Source organism: Oncorhynchus masou, unplaced genomic scaffold (genome assembly GCF_036934945.1).
Source record: "Oncorhynchus masou masou isolate Uvic2021 unplaced genomic scaffold, UVic_Omas_1.1 unplaced_scaffold_1654, whole genome shotgun sequence".
NCBI lineage: Eukaryota > Metazoa > Chordata > Actinopteri > Salmoniformes > Salmonidae > Oncorhynchus > Oncorhynchus masou.
Window position 1 is genome coordinate 85,051 of NW_027006659.1, and position 4,786 is coordinate 89,836.

At 38.3% G+C, this 4,786-nt stretch overlaps 1 long non-coding RNA gene across 1 annotated transcript; it reads left to right on the top strand.

Moving 5' to 3' along the window:
• The first annotated feature begins 2,717 nt into the window (after window positions 1-2,717).
• LOC135531801 (uncharacterized) lies at window positions 2,718-3,219 on the top strand. The gene is made up of 3 exons (XR_010454189.1): window positions 2,718-2,778; window positions 2,866-3,008; window positions 3,112-3,219. It is a non-coding gene; the product is annotated as an uncharacterized LOC135531801 (long non-coding RNA).
• Window positions 3,220-4,786: the final 1,567 nt, after the last annotated feature.

Here is a 4,786-nt window from a genome sequence, read left to right on the forward strand (position 1 = left end):
AGAGTGTGAGAGTGTGCAGAATGTTTTTGAAATCACTTGGCAACTCTTTATTTCTGCGTTTTGTGGTTGAAAAATGATGTTCTGTGATCTTCTTTTCTTAGATCAAAAGTGCTTGTACAAATTCCAAATCATCTAGTCAATTTCTTATTCCTTTTGAACAAATTGCAATTGATAATGTACAAGTGTCAGCTTTTTTCCACATTATCAAATGCTCACATCTAGGCATTAGTTCCTTGCATAAGCCATTACATGCAAAATTGTTGAACTATTTGTCATAAACTGTCAAGCATAGACAGAGTTAAGGAGCTACGGTACCAGTATGTACAGGTAAAACATATATCTATGTAACTACTTGATGCTCATAGAATTCATCCCACCTTATTCACCCCTGCTGGCTGCAATGGATGCAGCATGTGAGGACATCACAGTAGATGCCTGCAGAGGATGGATAAGGCATTCCAAAATATTCTTTCCACGTTGCATTGGAAGGGAAAATATCCGGTGTGATGTGGATGAGAATATGTGTAGAGACAGCACAACAGTGCTGCAGGCAAAGTTGTGCCGTAGGGGTGGTTTCCTGTGTTTCTTTCTAATTTAGTTGTTTTTCCCTTTGTGCCCCTTTGGGTTGTCCAGTCTCTTTCAATCAATAACCCACATACAGTCATATGTAAATAGTACTGTTGAAATTGATATATGCCATAGAAGTGCAGCCTTGTGCATTTTCAATACAGTAACTGTCATCCAAACTGTAGCCTAAAAGTTTACATCAGGTAATACTGTCAAAGTACACAGTTATATTGACAACATGCCATTGTTTGTGAACAATGACTCAATGACTTATCATTCTGATGACACTGACATGATCATTGGCATGAATATTTACTTTTGAGAGATGTACTATGGATTTTTAGTGACTGACTAGCTTTAGAAACATATATATTGTATATTGCAGTTTGTACAAATAGTTCTGAGAAATGCACTTATTATTTTGCACATGCTACGGATGATGCGGAAAAATGCACCAAAGCGACTGAGAAAAACTCAGTAGTAACTTCATTACATTTACTGATTGTGCATTCACTGTCTTACAGAATACAAAGAAGGATCCCTATTGTGTGCAGATTTTGCATAAAGAACCAGGAAAACATATCTATACATCTCACCAGAGTGTGCATGAAGACAGAATCAAAAGAAAAAATTCACCAGGAAGTGAGCAAATCCCGCGATTTGATGATTGAGTATCTTTGGCACTGCAGGATCATTGACTACAAAACACTCAGCTATGTTGTGACACAACCGGACAAAGTCCAACCTTTGATTAAGGATCTTGAAAAACTGGGTGGTTTTGTGATCAACAAGCCAAAAGAAGAACAAGTAACTGGGTAAGCACTGATAAAATAATATATGTGCAAGTTACATGCTATTGGAACTCATTTGAAATGTTGTCCAATTATGTTTGATTGTTAAAATTGTATAAATGTTTGTTAATCTGTGTGATATTTCAGCCAAGTGGAAGTGGCTCAAGTGTTACCCCCAGTTACAGATGGATTTATAGATGAAGAATCAGACAAGGAAGATGACCAGTCGGCATTGTACCAACCGTAAGTAAATAAATAGAAATCAACTCATTAATAGCAAGTACTACGTATAAGTATATAAGCAAACATGGATGTATTTTATTTATTCTAATCTGCATACCAAATATTTTCCAGGCCATTGAGCCAGTCATGGGACACCAAACTGAGAAAGGGGATGCAAAGCAGTGGTTTATACCAAAAGCACCCTCTGGATTGTGATCTGCTGGCTGGATTTGGGAAATTTCTCCGTGACGACAACAACATTCCCAATTTCAAACAGGAGGTATGTACAGAGATTTTACTGTTTACATATTTCAATAAGAATTAATAGATTATAAAGTAGTTATTAACTATGTAATTAATATTATTTACATTTTCATGTACAGGTTGCAAATGTGTCAAGGTTTTTGTTTTACATGGACTCAAACAAACCATCGCTGGATTTTGTTAATAACTTGGAAAAAAAGCAGATCATTTTTTACCAAGCTTGCAGACATTGGACAGAAGAAGCAAACCATTGCCAACTACATGAAGAATCTGAAGAGATTTCTTCGGTACATCATTGCCATTACAAGCCTTATTCAGACAGACAGAGCCTTGTTTGAGCAATGCAAGCATTTCCTCCTATGCTTGAATGAACTGCAGAAGTCCATGAGCAAGTAGGTGTCTAAGGAAATTACTGGGAAAAGGTATATATTTCAAATTGATCCTCACAGAAATGTATTTTAAAATAAGTGTGTATTATTAATGTCTTATTGTTTTTGTGCAGATACACACAGATGGTGTCAGTTGCGAAGACACCACATGAATGTTGGGAACTTTTGAGGGTGGCGAAGAAGGAATTTCTGTGTATCATTGGGAAGGCCATGAATGAAGAATCTTTGCTGGAAACTGAAAGACAGCACATTCTGTACTACCTTGAGTCTCTGCTCATTCTGAAACATCTCCAAACGGCTGGAGTGGTCAAAAACATGACCGTAAGTTAAATAATGTCATAAATTTGCTATAATGTTGAATTGTATTTGCTTCTTTGGCATGTGTTATTAATATGTCACTGTTCCAAATGCAGCTGGTCGAATGGCTCTCAAGGAAACCGTGCAAGTTGCCAGATGGAGAGAATTGGACTGTCATCGGTGTTAAGAAGCACAAAACAGCAACACAGCAAGTTGCAACCATTTCGTTAGATGAGGAGGAAGAGGCAGTAAGTATATTTACTACAATACGTTATTGTGAATGTGATTGATTTAATACAAACCAGTTAAACAGATATTAATGTTTTTATTTTCAGTGGTTTGATGTGTACTACCGATATGTTCGACCAGCTTTTCTTAAGAACTCTGATGACACGGAAGCAGATGAGAGCTTCTTAATTTCCACAACCGGGAACCCGATCTACAACCCATCCAATGATCTACAAAGGTTTCATTCCAAGTAAGTACACCACTGTTAAGTAGAACACTGTTTAATCATTCCACAATACTTATTTGACAGTACAGTTTTCTGAAACCAAACTGTTTTCTTGATCTTTCATCAGATACAACTTGCCCAACATCACGAGCCAGGTAGCAAGACGAGTTATGGAGACAAATACCAAAGCCAGCTTCACAGACCAACAGAAGGCCCTTGTTGCTGACTACTTGGCCCATACAACTGCTACAGCTGAAAAGCATTACCGCATGAAGACACCAGTCAATGCCTGCCTGGGAATGAAGCTGATCACCAAAGTTGCCATGTCCGATGAATCTAAGTAAGTATTTACACAAATTATATAAATTACACTTTACATTGTCTTGTAAATGCTGCTACATATAGATACAAATGTGTTGTTATTTTTCCTTTTTCAAGTATTGAGACTGAAGGCCCCTCTTGTGCAAGCACAAGTAGAAAGGGAGCATTGTCCAGCTGCAAAGAGTTGGATAAGGCCCAGGCCTTGAAACTATTCTATGAACACTTCCCTGTCACAATTGATGGACAATCAATCAAGAACAAGGACAGACGACTGATTGTAGGAATGCATGAGAGATATTGCTACGACAAGTGGAGAAGCCAGCAAGTGAAAATGAGACGGGATTATGTGATCGGTACGAAGCAGCTAAAATACCCTAAACTAAATACAATTTTGATATATTAATTATTGCAAATATGTACTTTGTTTAGTCAGTAAATAAAGTAGTACATGATAAGGGCTTCTACTATTGAATAAATTAAATTATTAATAACACATTTCTTTTTTGTTACAGCACACTTCCCCAGAAGACAACCCACTGCACGTCAAGTAGAGAGATACATTGAAAGGCTGAACTGGGAGAAGAACAAAGTGAAAGTGGAGACTGTCCTTTGTCACTGGCAACCTTCAATTAACACTGACACACCTAAAGACAACAAGGCAATTATGAAGCTGGTGAAGTCCCAGAAGTGGAAAGGACTGTACATTGCCAGTGACCCTGATAAAGGAAAAAAGGTAATGACGACACGTCCATTTGCTAAAGGGGAAGTTGTCTGTGACTACCACGGTCTCCACTCTCAGGGAAGCAGGGGAAAAAATTGTTGGAAGCAACAGAGAATGACGAGATGGGGTTCCTTTACTTCTACAAGGAATCATCAGGGAAAACCTACTGCATAGATGCAAAGACTGTGCCCTGTCCTTGCCACCCAGAGATGGATACATTTGGACGTAGGATAAATCATTCCAGAAAGAGAAGCAACATAAAGGGTCAGCTTCAGCAATTAGAAGAGGGTGGCAAAGTGTGGAACGTCATCCTTTTCATTGCCCTACGAGACATTCAGGTGCAACAAGAACTGTTATTTGACTATGGGGTGTCAAGAAAATCTTTTGGTGGACAAGGAGAAGATTTGGAATGGCTTGACAACTAGGTCCGTCAGCTTGAAATCTGATGGGACTCAAAACAACCCCCCTTGGGTTGTGCTGTGGCAGAGATATGAGAGTGACATTTGGAGGTGTTCTTCCTAGCCTGTAAACATTTAGTTCTCTTCTGTTGATATACATATTGAAAGATAATGTGCAATAATTACACAATTAAAATAATAAATCACCACAAACATGGCTTCATCGTTGTTCACAGTTTATTATCATCCTTTTTCATCAGAGAGAGACAGACAGAGAGACTGTCTGTCTGTCTGTCTGTCTGTCTGTCTGTCTGTCTGTCTGTCTGTCTGTCTGTCTGTCTGTCTGTCTGTCTGTCAATTCA